Below are 18,586 nucleotides of genomic sequence, written 5' to 3' on the forward strand. Positions count from 1 at the left end.
TACAACATCCTCCTCCTTCTATAAACCATCTACAACCTCATTCTCTAAACCATCTACAACCCTCCTCCTTCTATAAACCATCTACAACCTCCTCCTTCTATAAACCATCTACAACATCCTCCTTCTATAAAACCATCTATAACAACCTTTTCTTCTAAAAACCATCTACAACAACCTTCCTCCTTCTATAAAACCATCTACAACCTCCTCTCCTTCTATAAACCATCTATAACATCCTCCCCTCTATAAACCATCTACAACAACTCCTTCCTTCCTATAAACCATCTACAACATCCTCCTCCTTCTAAACCATCTACAACAACCTCCTCCTCCTATAAACCACCTACAACCTCCTTCTATAAACCATCTACAACCTCCTCCTCCTATAAACCATCTACAACAACCTCCTTCTTCTATAAACCATCTACAACTCCTCCTTCCTATAAACCATCTACAACATAACCTCCTTCTAATCCATCTACAACATCCTCCTCCTTCTATAAACCATCTACAACCTCCTTCTCTAAACCATCTACAACCTCCTCCTTCTCTAATCCATCTACAACATCCTCCTCCTTCTATAAACCATCTACAACATCCTTCCTCCTTCTATAAACCATCTACAACATCCTCCTCCTCCTTCTATAAACCATCTACAACCTCCTTCTATAAACCATCTACAGCATCCTCCTTCTATAAACCATCTACAATAATCCTTCCTTCTCTAAACCATCTACAATAATCCTTCCTTCTATAAACCATCTACAACCTCCATTCTCTAAACCATCTCTATCCTCCTTCTAAAAACCATCTACAACCTCTCCTTCTATAAAATCTACAACATCCTCCTCCTTCTATAAACCATCTACAAATAACCTCCTCCTCCTTCTCTAAACCATCTACAACAACCTCCTCCTTCTATAAACCATCTACAAATAACCTCCTCCTTCTATAAACCATCTACAACATCCTCCTTCTTTAAACCATCTACAACATCCTCTTCTATAAACCATCTACAACCTCCTCCTCCTTCTATAAACCATCTACAACAACCTCCTCCTTCTCTAAACCATCTACAACAACCTCCTTCCTTCTATAAACCATCTACAATAACTCCTCCTTCTATAATCCATCTACAACATCCTCCTCCTATAAACCACCTACAACCCCTATAAACCATCTACAATCCTCCTCCTTCTATAAACCATCTACAACAACCCCTCCTCCTTCTATAAACCATCTACAACCTCCTCATTCCTAAACCATCTACAACCTACTCTCCTTCTATAAACCATCTACAACCTCCTCCTTCTATAAACCATCTACAACATCCTTCCTCCTTCTATAAACCATCTACAACAACCTCCTCCCCTTCTCTAAACCATCTACAATAACCTCTCCTCCTATAAACCATCTACAAATCCTCCTCCTTCTATAAACCATCAACAACATCCTCCCTCTTCTATAAACCATCTAAACCTCCTCCTTCTATAAACCATCTACAATATCCTCCTCCTTCTTTAAACCATCTACAAATCCTCCTTCTATAAACCATCTAAAACCTCCTCCTCCTTCTATAAACCATCTACAACAACCTCCTCCTTCTATAAACCATCTACAACCTCCTCCTCCTTCTATAAACCATACAATACAACCTTCCTCCTTCTATAAACCATCTACAAATCCTCCTTCTATAAACCATCTCCTCCTCCTTCTATAAACCATCTACAAACCTCCTCCTTCTATAAACCATCTACAACATCCTTCCTTCTATAAACCATCTACAACCTCCTCCTCCTTTCTATAAACCATCTACAACATCCCTTCCTTCTATAAACCATCTACAAATCCTCCTCCTTCTATAAACCATCTACAACCTCTTCCTTCTTCTATAAACCATCTACAACATCCTCCTCCTTCTATAAACCATCTACAATAACAATCCTTCTATAAAACCATCTTCTATAAATAATAATCCTCCTTCTATAAACCATCCATAACATCCCTGTATTTCTATAACCATCTACAACATCCTCCTCCTTCTATAAACTATTTATAATAACCATCTACAACATCCTCCTTCTATAAACCATCTACAACCTCCTCCTTCTATAAACCATCTACAACATCCTCCTCCTTCTATAAACCATCTACAACAACCTCCTCCTCCTTCTATAAACCATCTACAACAACCTCCTCCTTCCTATAAACCACCTACAACCTCCTTCTATAAACCATCTACAACCTCCTCCTTCCTATAAACCATCTACAATAACTCCTCCTTCTTCTATAAACCATCTACAACCTTCCTTCTATAAACCATCTACAACCCTCCTCTTCTAATCCATCCATAACATCCTCCTTCTATAAACCATTTCCACAAACCTTCCTAAACCATCTATAACCATCTAATCCATCTACAACATCCTCCTCCTTCTCTAAACCATCTACAACATCCTCCTCCTTCTATAAACCATCTACAACATCCTCCTCCTTCTATAAACCATCTACAACATCCTCCTTCTATAAACCATCTACAACTTCTCCTCCTTCTATAAACCATCTACAACCTCCTCCTTCTATAAACCATCTACAACATCCTCCTTCTATAAACCATCTACAATAACCTCCTTCTCTAAACCATCTACAACAACCTCTTCTATAAACCATCTACAACCTCCTCATTTCTAAACCATCTATAACCTACTCCTCCTTCTATAAACCATCTACAACCTCCTCCTTCTATAAACCATCTACAACATCCTCCTCCTTCTATAAACCATCTACAACAACCCTCCTCCTCCTTCTCTAACCATCTACAATAACCTGTTTTAAACTCCTTCTATAAACCATCTACAACAACCTCCTCCTTCTATAAACCATCTACAACATCCTCCTCTTCTTTAAACCATCTACAACATCCTCCTTCTATAAACCATCACAACCTCCTCCTTCTATAAACCATCTACAACATCCTCCTCCTTCTATAAAAACCATCTACAACCTCCTCCTTCTATAAACCATCTAACAACCTCCTCCTTCTCTAAACCATTCTACAACATCCTCCTCCTTCCTATAAACCATCTACAACCTCCTCCTCCTTCTAAAACCATCTACAACCTCCTCCTTCTATAAACCATCTACAACATCCTTCCTCCTTCTATAAACCATCTACAAATCCTCCTTCTATAAACCATCTGCAATCCTCTCCTCCTCCTTCTATAAACCATCTACAACCTCCTCCTTCTATAAACCATCTACAACATCCTCCTCCTTCTATAAACCATCTACAACAACCTCCTCCTTCTATAAACCATCTACAACATCCTCCTCCTTCTCTAAACCATCTACAACAACCTCCTCCTTCTATAAACCATCTACAACCTCCTCCTTCTATAAACCATCTACAACCTCCTCCTTCTATAAACCATCTACAACATCCTCCTCCTTCTATAAACCATCTACAACAACCCCTCATCCTTCTCTAAACCATTTACAACCTCCTTCTATAAAACCATTTCCATAAATCCCTCTTCTATAAACTATCTACAAAACTTCTTTTCTATAAAACCATCTACATACAACCTCCTTCCTTATAAATCATCTACAACACCTCCTCCTTCTATAAACCATCTACAACATCCTCCTCCTTCTATAAACCATCTACAACATCCTCCTCCTTCTATAAAACCATCTACAATAACCTCCTCCTTTCTAAACCATCTACAACAATCTCCTCCTTCTATAAACCATCTACAACAACCTCTCCTTCTATAACCATCTACAACCTTCCTTCTATAAACCATCTACAACCTCCTCTTCTATAAACCATCTACAATAATCCTCCTCCTTCTATAAACCATCTACAACATCCTCCTCCTCCTTCTTTAAACCATCTACAACATCCTCCTTCTATAAACCATCTCAATAACCTCCTTCTATAAAACCATCTACAACATCCTCCTTCTATAAACCATCTACAACTCCTCCTCCTTCTATAAACCATCTATAACCTCCTCCTTCTAAACCATCTACAACATCCTCCTCCTCCTATAAACCACCTAATAACCTCCTTCTATAAAACCATCTATGCCAACCTCCTCCTATAAACCATCTACAACATCCTCCTCCTTCTATAAACCATCTACAACCTCCTTCTATATCTCTAAACCATCTACAACCAGAACCATCCTCCTTCTATAAACCATCTACAACCTCCTCCTTCTATAAACCATCTACAACCTCCTCCTCCTTCTATAAACCATCTACAATATCCTCCTTCTATAAACCATCTACAACAACCTCCTTCTATAAACCATCTACAACAACCTCCTCCTTCTATAAACCATCTATAACATCCTCCTTCTATAAAACCATCTACAACATCCTCCTCCTTATAAACCATCTATACCTCCTCCTCCTTCTATAAACTATCTACAACATCCTCCCTTCTATAAACCATCTACAACAACCTTCCTCCTTCTTCTAAACCATCTACAATAACCTTCCTTTATAAAAACCATCTACGAGAAACTATCCTCCTCCTTCTTTAAACCATCTACAACCTCCTCCTTCTATAAACCATCTACAACATCCTCCTCCTTCTATAAACCATCTACAACATCCTCCTTCTATAAACCATTTACATAATCCTCCTCCTTCTATAAACCATTTACAACTAACCTCCTTCGTTAAACCATCTAAACTTCTCCTTCTATAAACTATCTACAACCTTCCTTCCTTTTAAACCATCTACAACAATCCTCTATTTTCTATAAACCATCTTCCCTTCCTTCTATAAACCATCTACAACCTCCATTCTCTAAACCATCTACAAATCCTCCTCCTTCTATAAACCATCTACAACAACCTCCTCCTTCTATAAACCATCTACAACAACCCTCCTCCTTCTATAAACCATCTACAACAACCTCCTTTCTATAAACCATCTACAACATCCTTCTATAAAACCATCTACAACATCCTCCTCCTTCTATAAACCATCTATAACAATCCTCCTTCTATAAACCATCTACAACATCCTCCTCCTTCTTAAACATTCTAACAAATAACATCCTTCCTTCTCTAAACCATCTACAACAACCTCCTCCTTCTATAAACCATCTACAATAATCCTCTTCTATAAAACCATTTCAACCTCCTCCTCCTTCTCTATAAACCATCTACAACCTCCTTTCTAAACCATCTACAATAACCCTCCTTCTATAAACCATTCATAACAACCTCCTCCTTCTATAAACCATCTACAACCTCTCCTCCTTCTATAAACCATCTACAACCTCCTCCTTCTATAAACCATCTACAACATCCTCCCTTCTATAAACCATCTACAACAACCTTCTATAAACCATCTACAACCTCCTCCCTTCTATAAACCATCTAACCTCCTTCTATAAACCATCTACAACATCCTCCTCCTTCTATAAACCATCTACAACAACCTCCTCCTTCTATAAACCATCTACTACCTCCTCCTCCTTCTATAAACCATCCATAAATCCTCCTCCTTCTATAAACCATCTACAACAATCCCTCCTTCTATAAACCATCTACAACCTCTCCTCTTCTATAAACTATCTACAATAACCCTCCTCCTTTATAACCATCTACATAACATCCTCCTTCTTTTTCTATAAACCATTTATAATACCACCTTTCTCTATAAACCATCTACAACAACCTTCCTTCTATAAACCATCTACAACAACCTTCCTTCTATAAACCATCTACAACATCCTCCTCTTCTAAACCATCTACAACAACCTTCCTTCCTATAACCTTACAACCTCCTTCTATAAACCATCTACAAATCCTTCCTCCTTCTATAAACCATCTACAACAACCCCTCCTCCTTCTAAACCATCTACAACAACCTCCTCCTTCTATAAACCATCTACAATCCTCCTCCTTCTATAAACCATCTACAACATCCTCCTCCTTCTATAAACCATCTACAAAACCTCCTCCTTCTCTAAACCATCTACAATAACCCTCCTCCTTCTATAAACCATCTACAACAACCTCCTCCTTCTATAAACCATCTACAACAACCTCCTCCTTTCTATAAACCATCTACAACCTCCTTCCTTCTATAAACCATCTACAATAACCTCCTCCTTTATAAACCAATAACAACTCTCTCATTCAAACCATTTACAATCCCTTCCTTCCTTCTATAAACCATCTATAACCTTCCTTCTTCGATAAACCATCCATAACATTCTTCCCCCTTCTATAAAACCATCTTATAAGATTCTCCTTCTTCTAAACGATCTACAACAATCCTTCCCTCCTCCTTCTATAAACCATCTACAACCTCCTTCTATAAACCATCTACAACATCCTCCTTCTATAAACCATCATAACAACCTTCTCCTCCTTCTCTAAAAACCATCTAACTATCCTCCTTTCTATAAACCATCTACAACCTCCTCCTCCTTCTATAAACCATCTACAACCTTCCTTCTATAAACCATCTACAATATCCTCCTCCTTTTCTATAAACCATTTACAACAATCTCCTTCTTCTAAAAACTAACCTTCTCCTTCCTATAAAATCCTTCCTCCTTCTATAAACCATCTACAATATCCTCCCTTCTATAAACCATCTACAACAATCCCTTCCTTCTATAAACCATCTACAACATCCTCCTCCTCTTTAAACCATCTACAATAACATCCTTCCTATAAACCTTCTATAAACTATTAACCATAAACAATCCTATAAAACCATCTATCAACAACCATTTATAAACCTCCTTCCCTCCTTCTATAAACCATCTACAACCTCCTTCCTTCTAAACCATCTACAACATCCTCCCCTTCTATAAACCATCTACAAACAACCTTTCTCCTCCTTTCTAAACCATCTACAATAACCTCCTTCCTTCTATAAACCATCTATACATCCCTTCCTCCTATAAACCATTCTATAACATCCTTCCTTCCTATAAAACTATCTACAATAACCTTCCTTCCTTCTATAAAACTATCTACAACAATCCTTTCCTTCTATAAACCATCTACAACACCTCCTTCCTATAAACTATCTACCTTCCTTCCTTCCTCGTAAAACCATCAGAAAATAAACCTTAAATAACCTCCTCCTTATTCTCTAAACCATCTACAACAACCTTCTTCTATAAACCATCTACAACCTCCTCATTCTCTAAACCATCTAAGAATCCTTCCTCCTTCTATAAACCATTTGCTAACCTCCTTCCTTCTATAAACCATCTGCAACATCTTCCTCTTCTTTTATAAACCATCTACAACAACCTCCTCCTTCTCTAAACCATCTACAACAACCTTCCTCCTTCTATAAAACCATCTATAACAACCTCCTTCCTATAAACTATAAACCCTTCATAACCATCCTCTTCCTTCTCTAAACCATCTACAATAACCTCCTTCTATAAACCATCTACAACCTCCTCCTTCTATAAAACCACCTTCCTAATCCATCTACAACATCCTCCTCCTCCTATAAAACCATAACCTCCCTTCCTATCATCTAACCTTCTCTAAACCATCCAACATCCTCCTCCTTCTATAAACCATCTACAACCTCCTCCTCTATAAACCATCTCAACAACCTCCTCTTCTTCTATAAACCATCTACAACCTCCTCCTTCTATAAACCATCTACAACATCCTCCTCCTTCTATAAACCATCTACAACAACCTCCTCCTCTCTAAACCATCTACAATAACCTCCTCCTTCTATAAACCATCTACAACAACCTCCTCCTTCTATAAAACCATCTGACGTCACCATCCTCCTTCTATAAAATATCTACAATCCTCCTTCTATAAACCATCTGCAACATCCTCCTCCTTCTATAAAACCATCTACAACAACCTCCTCCTTCTATAAACCATCTACAACATCCTCTTCCTTCTATAAACATCTACAATCCTCCTTCTATATAACCATCACATCCTTCTTCGAGAAATCTACAACAATTCTCCTCCTTCTTCTAAACCATCTACAACAACCTCCTCCTTCTATAAACCATCTACAACCTCCCTCCTTCTATAAACCATCTACAACATCCTCCTCCTTCTATAACCATCTACAAATAACCCTCCTCCTTCCTAAACCATCTATAACCATCCTCCTCCTTCTATAAACCATTCTATAACATCCTCCTTCTCTAAAATCTATAACAATTCTATAAACCATCTACAACAACCTCCTTCTTCTATAAACCATCTACAACATCCTCCTCTTCTATAAACCATCTACATACAACCTTCCTCCCTATAAACCACCTCATAACCTTCTATCCTTCCCCTCCTTCCGATAAACCATCTATAATAATCCTCTTCCTTCCTATAAACCATCTATAACCTCCTCCTTCTATAAACCATCTACAACCTCCTTCTATAAACCATCTACAACATCCTCCTCCTTCTATAAACCATCTACAAACAATCCTCCTTCTATAAACTATCTATAACAATCCTCCTTCCTCGATAAACCATTCAATAACCTCCTCCTTCTATAAACCATCTACAACCCTCCTTCCTTCTATAAACCATCTACAACTATAAAATCCATCCTCCTTTCTATAAAACCATCTACTAACATCCATCCTTCTTAAACCATCTACAACCTTCCTTCCTTCTATAAACCATCTACAATCTTCTATAAACCATCTACAACATCCTCCTCTTCTAGAACCATCTACAATTAATCTTCCTTCTATGAAACCATCTACAACAACCTCCTCCTTCTATAAACCATCTACAAACCTCCTCCTCCTTCTATAAACCATCTACAACATCCTCCTTCCTTCTATAAACCATCTACAATAACCTCCTTCCTCTAAACCATCTACAACAACCTCCTCCTTCTATAAACCATCTACAACATCCTCCTCCTTCTATAAACCATCTACAATAACCTCCTCCTCTTCTATAAACCATCTACAACCCTCCTTCTATAAACCATCTACAAATCCTCCTCCTTCTATAAACCATCTACAACAACCTCCTTCCTTCTATAAACCATCTACAACCTTCCTTCCTTCTATAAACCATCTATAACCTCCTCCTTCTATAAACCATCTACAACATCCTCCCTTCTATAAACCATCTACAACATCCTCCTCCTTCTATAAACCATCTACAACATCCTCCTCCTTCTCTAAACCATCTACAACAATCCTCCTTCCTATAAACCATCTACAACCTCCTTCTATAAACCATCTATAACCTCCTCCTCCTATAAACCATTACAATAATCCTTCTTCTATAAACCATCTACAACTCCTCCTTCTATAAACCATACAACCTTCCTTCGAGAATCCATCTACAAATTCCTCTTCTATAAACCATCTACAACCTCCTCCTCCTTCGAGAATTATCTACAACCTCCTCTCTCTAATCCATCTACAACATCCTCCTTCTCTAAACCATCACAACATCCTCCTCCTTCTATAAAACCATCTACAACATCCCCTCCTCCTTCTATAAACCATCTACAACATCCCTATAAACCATCTACAACTCCTCCTCTTCTATAAACCATCTACAACCTCCTCCTCCTTCTATAAACCATCTACAACATCCTCCCCTTCTATAAACCATCTACAACAACCTTCTCCTCCTATAAAACCATCTACAATAACCTCCTTCCTTCTAGAACTATCTATAAATCCTCCTATTTCTAAACCATCTACAATAATTTCCTTCCTGAGAAACCATCTACAACTCTTCCTTCTATAAACCATTTCCATAAATCCCTCTTCTTCTAGAGAACCATCTACAATAATCCTCCTCCTCCTCTCTAAACTATCTACAACAACCTGCTCCTTCTATAAACCATCTACAATAACCTCCTCCTTCTATAAACCATCTACAACATCCTCCTCCTTAAACCATCTAAACATCCTCCTTCTATAAACCATCTACAACCTCCTCCTCCTTCTCTAAACCATCTACAACATCCTCCTTCTATAAACATCTCCATAACCTCTTCCTTCTATAAACCATCCATAATAACTCCTTCTTCTCGAGAACCATTTACATCTTCTTCCTCTATAGAACCACTTCACAATCCTTCCTATAACCATTCCATAACCTCCTTCTTCTAAACCATCTACAACATCCTTCCTCCTTCTATAAACCATCTACAACATCCTCCTTCTATAAACCATCTACAACCTCCTCTCCTTCTATAAACCATCTACAACCTCCTTCTATAAACCATCTACAACATCCTCCTTCCTTCTATAAACCATCTACAATAACATCCTCCTTCTCTAAACCATCTACAACCTAACCTCCTCCTTCTATAAACCATCTACAAATAACCTCTCCTTCTATAAACCATCTACAACCTCCTCCTCCTTCTATAAACCATCTACAACCTCCTTCTATAAACCATCTACAACATCCTCCTCCTTCTATAAACATCCACAACTCTTTAAACCATCTACAATCCTCCTCTTTCTATAAAACCATCTACAACTCCCCTCCTCCTTCTATAAACCATCTACAACACCTTCTATAAACCATCTACAATCCTTCCTTCTCTAAAAACCATCTACAATAACCTCCTCCTTCTATAAACCATCTACAACTCCTTCCTTTCTATAAACCATCTACAACATCCTCCTCTTCTATAAGCTATCTATAATAATTCCTTCCTTTCTAAACTATCTAAACCCCCCTCCTTCTATAAACTATCTACAACATCCTCCTCCTTCTATAAACCATCTACAACAACCTCCTCCTCCTTCTATAAACCATCTACAACACTCCTCCTTCTATAAACCATCTACAACTCCTCTTCTTATAAATCATCTACAACATCCTCCTCCTTCTATAAAACCATTTACAATAACTTATCCTAAACCTAACCTCTCCTTCTATAACCATCTATAATAACCTCTTCTTCTATAAACCATCTGCAATATCCTTCCTTCTAAACCATCTACAATAATCCTTCTTCCTATAAACCACTCTACAACCTCCTCTTCTATAAACCATCTACAACCTTCCTTCTTCTATAAACCATCTACAACAACCTCCTTCTTCTATAAACCATCTACAACCTCCTCCTTCTATAAACCATCTACAACCTCCTCCTTCTCTAATCCATCTACAACATCCTCCTCCTTCTATAAACCATCTACAACCTTCCTCCTTCTAAACTATCTACAACTCCTCTTCTCTAAACCATCTACAACATCCTTCCTCCTTCTAAACCATCTACAACCTCCTTCTTTATAAACCATCTACAACAATCTATCTCCATCCTCTCTTCTTTATAAACCATCTACTAACATCTCTTCCTTCTATAAACCATCTACAACCTCCTTCCTTCTATAAACCATCTACAACTCCTCCTTCTCGATAAACTATCTATAACATCCTTCCTTCTATAAACCATCTACAATAACCTCTTCCCTTCGAGCCTTTCTAAACCTTTACAACAATCCCTCCTTCGAACGATCTACAACAATCCTTCCTTTATAAACCATCTACAATCAACCTCTCTTCTATAAACCATCTCCTAACCTCCTCCTTCTATAAACCATTTACAATCCTCCTCCTTCTATAAACCATCTACAACAACCCCTCCTCCTTCTCTAAACCATCTACAACAACCTCCTTCTCTAAAACCATCTACAACCTCCTTCCTTTTATAAACCATCTCTCCACAACATCCTCCTCCTTCTATAAACCATCTACAACAACCTCCTCCCTCCTCTAAACCATCTACAACATCCCTCCTTCTTTAAACCATCTACAACACCTCCTCCTTCTATAAACCATCTACAGCATCCTCCTTCCTTCTAAAAACCATCTACAACATCCTCCTTCTATAAACCATCTAACAACCTCCTCTCCTTCTATAAACCATCTACAACAACCTCCTTCTATAAACCATCTACAACTCCTCCTCCTTCTATAAACCATCTAAACCTCCTCCTTCTCTAAACCATCTACATCAAACTGATCCTCCTTCCTATAAACCACCTACAACCTCCTCCTCCTATAAACATTTACAACTCCTCCTCTTCTATAAACCATCTACAACATCCTCCTCCTCCTTCTATAAAACCATCTACAACATCCTCCTTCTATAAACCATCTACAACCTCCTCCTTCTATAAACCATCTACAACCTCCCCTTCTATAAACCATCTACAACATCCTTCCTTCTATAAACCATCTACAACAACTCCTCCTTCCTATAAACCATCTACAACAACCTCTCCTTCTATAAAACCATCTACAAATAACTACACCTTCCTTTATAAACCATTTATAATCCCTTCCCTTCTATAAACCATCTACAATCCCTTCTGCTTCTATAAACCATCTATAAATATCCTTCCTTCTATAAACCATCTACAACAATCCTTCCTTCCTTCTCTAAACCATCTACAATCCTTCCCTTCCTTTTCTATAAAACCATTTTACAATCCCTTCTTTCTATAAACCATTCCATAACATCTCTTCCTTCTATAAAACTATCCATAATAATCCTTTCTTTCCTTCTAAACTATCTACAACAACCTCTATCCTTCTATAAACCATTTACAACCTTCCTTCCTTAAACTATCTATAACATCCTTCCTTCTTTCTAGCTACTTATCTAACAACCCCTTCCGAACGGTCGAGACCTTTCTATAAACTATCTATAACATCTTCTTCTATAAACTATCTATAATAACCTTCCCTATAAACCATCTGCTAACACTCTCCTTTTCTATAAAACCATCTACAACCTCCTCCTTCTATAAATCATCTATAACATCCTCCTCCATAAAACCATTTACAACAAACCACCTCCTCATTCTCTAAACCATCTACAACAACCTCCTCCTTCTATAAACCATCTACAACAACCTCCTTCTATAAAACCATCTACAACAATCCTCCTCCTCTAAACCATCTACAACATCCTCCTCCTCCTGATAACCACCTACAACCTCCTCTATAAACCATCTACAACCTCCTCCTCCTTATAAACCATCTACATAACAACCTCTTTCTATAAACCATCTACAATCCTCCTCCTTCTATAAACCATTCTAACTCTTAATCATTTCTAACATTCTTCTTTATAACCATTTATAATATTCTTCTTCTTTATAAACTATCTATAATCCTTCTTTTCGATCCATTTCCATAATATCCTTCCTTCTTCGTAAACCATTTATAACCTCCTTCTCTTCTAGAACCATCTATAACCTTCCTTCCTTTAAATCCATCTATAACATCTCCTTCTAGAACCATCTGCATAACCTCTCCTTCTATAAACCATCTACAACCTCCTCCTTTCTATAAACCATCTACAACATCCTCCTCCTTCTATAAACCATCTACAACAACCTCCTCCTTCTCTAAACCATCTACAACAATCCTCCTCCTTCTATAAACCATTTGCTACAACATCCTCCTCCTTCTATAAACCATCTACAACCCACCTCCTCATTCTATAAACCATCTATAACCTCCTCCTTCTAAACCATCTACAACATCCTCCTCTTTCTATAAAATCTACAACAACCCCTCCTCTTCTCTAAACCATCTACAACAACCTCCTCCTTTCTATAAACCATCTCCAACATTCTCTTTTCTATAAACCATCTACAACATCCTCCTCCTTCTATAATAAACCATCTAAAACAACAATATCTCCTCTCTAAAACCATCTACAACACCCTGTTTCTTCTCGAGAACCTGCAATAACAACCTTCCTTCTATAAACCATCTCCATAACATCATCTTTTAAACCATCTACATCATCCTCCTTCTATAAACCATCTACAACATCATCCTCCTTCTATAAACCATCTACAACAACCTCATCTCCTTCTATAAACCATCTACAACCTCCTCCTTCTATAAACCATCTACAACCTCCTCCTTCTTCAATCAATCACAACATCCTCCTCCTATAAACCATAAACAACCTCTCCTTCTATAAACCATCTACAACCTCCTCCTTCTATAAACCATCTACAACCTCCTCCTTTCTATAACCATCTACAACATCCTCCTTCTATAAACCATTGATAAACCTCCTTCTATAAACCATCTACAACCTCCCCTTCTATAACCATCTACAACATCCTCCTCCTTCTATAAACCATCTACAAATAACCTCCTCCTTCTCTAAACCATCTACAACAACCTCCTCCTTCTATAAACTATCTACAACAACCTCTCCTTCTATAAACCATCTACAACCCCTCCTCCTCCTTCTATAAACCATCTACAACCTCCTCCTTCTATAAACCATCTACAACATCCCTCCTCCTTCTATAAACCATCTACAACAACCTCCTTCTTCTAAACCATCATAACAACCTCTCTTCTATAAACCATCTACAATCCTTCTATGTTCATTTCTATAACATCTCTCTTCTATAAACCATCTACAACATCCTTCTCCTCCTTCTATAAACCATCTACAATAACCTTCCCATCTATAAACCTCACAATAACCTTCCTTCTATAAACCATCTACAACATCCTCCTCCTCTTCTATAAGCCATCTACAACAACCCCTCCTCCTTCTATAAACCATCTACAACCTCCTCCTCCTTCTATAAACCATCTACAACATCCTCCTCCTTCTATAAACCATCTACAACAACCTCCTCCTTCTATAAACCATCTACAACACCTCCTCCTTCTATAAACCATCTACAACCTCCTCCTTCTATAAACCATCTACAACATCCTCCTCCTATAAAACCATTTACAACAACCACTCTCATTCTCTAAACTATCTACAACAACCTCCTCCTTCTATAAACTATCTACAACAACCTCCTCCTTCTATAAACCATCTACAACATCCTCCTTCTCTAAACCATCTACAACAACCTCTCCTATAAACCATCTACAACTATCCTTCTATAGAACTATCTATAATCTCTCCTTCCTATAAACTATCTATAACAACCTTCTTCTATAAACCATCTACAACCTCCTCTCTTCTATAAACCATCTACAACCTCCTCTTCTCTAAACCATCTACAACATCCTCCTCCTTCTATAAACCATTCCATAACCTTCTCTCCTTCTAAACCATCTACAACCTCCTCCTCCTTCTCTAATCCATCTACAACATCCTCCTCCTTTAAACCATCTATAACATCTCTCCTTCTTAAACTATCTACAATAACCTCTTCTATATAACTATCTCATAACCTTCCTATAAAACTATCTACAACATCCTTCCTCTATAAATCCATCTATAATAATCCTCCTTCTTCTGAAACTATCTATAATAACTTCCTTCTTCTATAAACCATTCTATAATCCTTCTTTCTGAAACCATCTACAATAATCCTCCTCCTTCTATAAGCTATCTACAACAACCTTCTCTTCTGAGAAACCATCTACAACCTCCTCCTCCTTCTATAAACCATCTACAACATCCTCCTCCTTCTTATAAACCATCTATAACAACTCTATAAACCATCTATAACACTCTTCCTCTATCAAACGACGACAACTTCCCTTCTATAAATCATCTCAAACATCCTCCTCTCCTATAAAACTATTTACAAAATAACCACTCATTTCTAAACCATCTATAACAATCCCTTCTATAAACCATTTCATAATAACTTCTTCTATAAACGCATTTGCTAACATTCTAAACTATCTATAATAACCTTCCTATAAACTACTTAACCCTCTTTAGAACCATTTGCGAATCTTCCTTCCTTCCGATAAACCATTTCCATAATAACTTTATAAACGACGAGAACTCTTTCTTGAGCCGAGTGAATCCATCTATTTATAATATCTTCTTTCTAAACATTTATACTTCGTTCTCATTTGTAAATGCCTGACCTGCTCATCGGCTTCTATTCTAAATCACCTGACCTCCATCATTCTCTAAACCATCTACAACTTTCTAACCATTTCTACATAACCTTCTGCTTCTTTCTAATCATATTTCAACATCTCTTCCTATAAAACTATCTACAATCCCTTAATAAACTATAACTTTCCTCTTCTATAAACCATCTATCCTCCTCCTATAAACCATCTACAACAACCTCCTCCTCCTTCTCTAAACCATCTACAACATCCTCCTTCTATAAACCATCTACAACCCTCCTCCTCCTTCTATAAACCATCTACAACCTCCTCCTTCTATAAACCATCTACAAATCTCTTCCTTCTATAAACCATCTACAACCTCCTCCTTCTCTAAACCATCTAACAACATCCCTTCCTCCTATAAAACCACCTACAACAATCCTCCTCCTATAAACCATCTACAACCTCCTCCTTCTAGAACGACGAGAATTTTTCGATAACGATTTATAAGATCTTCGAGTAACCATCTACAATAACTCCTTCCTTTAACCATCAATAATCCTTCTTATAACCATCTATAACACTCTTCCTTCTGAGAACGACGAGGACCCTCCTTCCTTCTATAAATCATCTACAACATCCTCCTCCTTCTATAAACCATTTACAACAACCTTCCTCCTCATTCTCTAAACCATCTGGCTAAATAACCTCTCCTTCCCTATAAACCATTTCATACACCTTCCTTCCTATAAAACGACCATAAATAACTTCCTTCCTAAACCATCTAATAATCCTTCCGCTTTAAAACTATTTACACCTTCCGAGAAATCCTAATAATCCTCTTTCGAGAGAACTATTCGATAACTTCCTTTTTATAAACTATTTACAATAAGATCTCTTTCTTAAACTATTTCTATAATGACCTCTTTTATAAATCTATTAATCCTTCCCTTCTTTTCTATAAATCATCTAACATTTCCATAATAATCCTCCTCCTTCTATAAACCATCTACAACATCCTCATCTTCTATAAACCATCTACAATCCTCCTTCTATAAACCATCTCCATAACATTTCCTTCTATAAACCATCTACAACATCCTCCTTCTATAAACCATCTACAACAACCTCCTCCTTCTATAAACCATCTACAACATCCTCCTTCTATAAACCATCTACAATAACCTCCTCTCCTTTCTTAGGTAAAACCATCTATAACCTCATCCTTCATAGATAAACTATACAATCCTCCTTCTATAAACCATCTACAACATCCTCCTCCTTCTATAAAACCATTTAAACAACAACTCCTTCTTCTCTAAACCATCTACAACAACCTCCTCCTTCTATAAACCATTTACAATCCTCCTCCTTCTATAAACCATCTATAATTCCTTCCTCCTTCTCGACTAAACCATCTACAACAACCTCCTCCTCTATAAACCATTACATAACATTCCTCCTATAAACCATCTGCTAACAACCATCATCACTTTAAACTATCTACAACATCCTTCTATTCTATAAACTATCTACAACAATCATCATCTTCTATAAACCATCTCCAAATCCTCATTCCTTCTATAAACCATCTACATAATAATCATCCTTCTATAAACTATTCTACAATATCATCATCCTTCTATAAACCATCTACAACATCATAAATCATCTACAACCTCCTCCTTCCTATAAACCATCTACGTCACCTCATCTTCTATAAAAACCATCTACAATCATCCTCCCTTCTATAAAACCATCTACTAGTCCTCTTCGACGGAAACTATCATAAATCCTTCCTTCTATAAACCATCTATAACATCTCTTCCTCCTTCTATAAACCATCTACAATAATCCTCTCCTTCTATAAACCATCTACAACATCCTCCTTCTATAAACCATCTATGTCCTTCCTCCTTCTCTATAAATCATCTTACAACATCCTCTCCCTTCCTTCTATAAACTATTTGGCAATAACCACCTTCCTCACTTAAACCATCTACAACAACCTCTCCTTCTATAAACCATCTACAACAACCTCCTTTCTATAAAAACTGACCATAAATATCCTCCTCCTTCTCTAAACCATCTACAACAACCTCTCCTCCTAAAACCACCCCATAACCTCCTTTCTATAAACCATCTACAACCTCCTCCTATAAACCATCTACAACAACCTTCCTCCTTCTATAAACCATCTACAACTCCTCCTTCTAAACCATCTACAACCTCCTCCTATAAACCATCTACAACATCCTCTCCTCCTATAAACCATCTACAACCTCCTTTTTCTAAACTATCTACAACCTCCTCCTTCCTAAAACCAATTCATAACATCTCTTCCTTCCTATAATCATTTCGACAATAACTGTCTTCTCTTATAAACCATCACAACCCCTCTTCCTTCTAAACCATTTCATAACATCCTTCCTCTTATAAACCATCTACAACCTCCTCCTCCTTCTATAAACCATCTACAACCTCCTCCTTCTATAAACCATCTACAACATCCTCCTCCTTCTATAAACCATCTACAACAACCTTCCTCCTTCTATAAACCATCTACAACAACCTCCTCCTTCTATAAAACCATCTACAACCCTCCTCCTCCTTCTATAAACCATCTATAACCTCCTTCTATAAACCATCTACAACATCCTCCTCCTTCTATAAACCATCTACAACAACCTCCCTCCTCTATAAACCATCTACAACTCCCTTCCTCCTTCTCTAAACTATCTACAACTCCTCCTCCTTT

At 37.5% G+C, this 18,586-nt stretch overlaps 1 long non-coding RNA gene across 3 annotated transcripts in view; it reads right to left on the reverse strand.

Moving 5' to 3' along the window:
• Positions 1-319: 319 nt before the first annotated feature.
• Positions 320-18,586, reverse strand: part of LOC127915673 (uncharacterized) — a 29,832-nt gene continuing 11,565 nt past the window's right edge. For all 3 annotated transcript variants that reach the window (XR_008091569.1, XR_008091567.1, XR_008091568.1), the window contains exons 2-3: positions 11,058-11,168; positions 320-404 (exon numbers count right to left, since the gene is read on the reverse strand). This is a non-coding gene — a long non-coding RNA (uncharacterized LOC127915673). The remainder of the gene's footprint in view (positions 405-11,057; positions 11,169-18,586) is intronic.

This window comes from Oncorhynchus keta, chromosome 35 (genome assembly GCF_023373465.1).
Source record: "Oncorhynchus keta strain PuntledgeMale-10-30-2019 chromosome 35, Oket_V2, whole genome shotgun sequence".
In the NCBI taxonomy this organism is placed as follows: domain Eukaryota; kingdom Metazoa; phylum Chordata; class Actinopteri; order Salmoniformes; family Salmonidae; genus Oncorhynchus; species Oncorhynchus keta.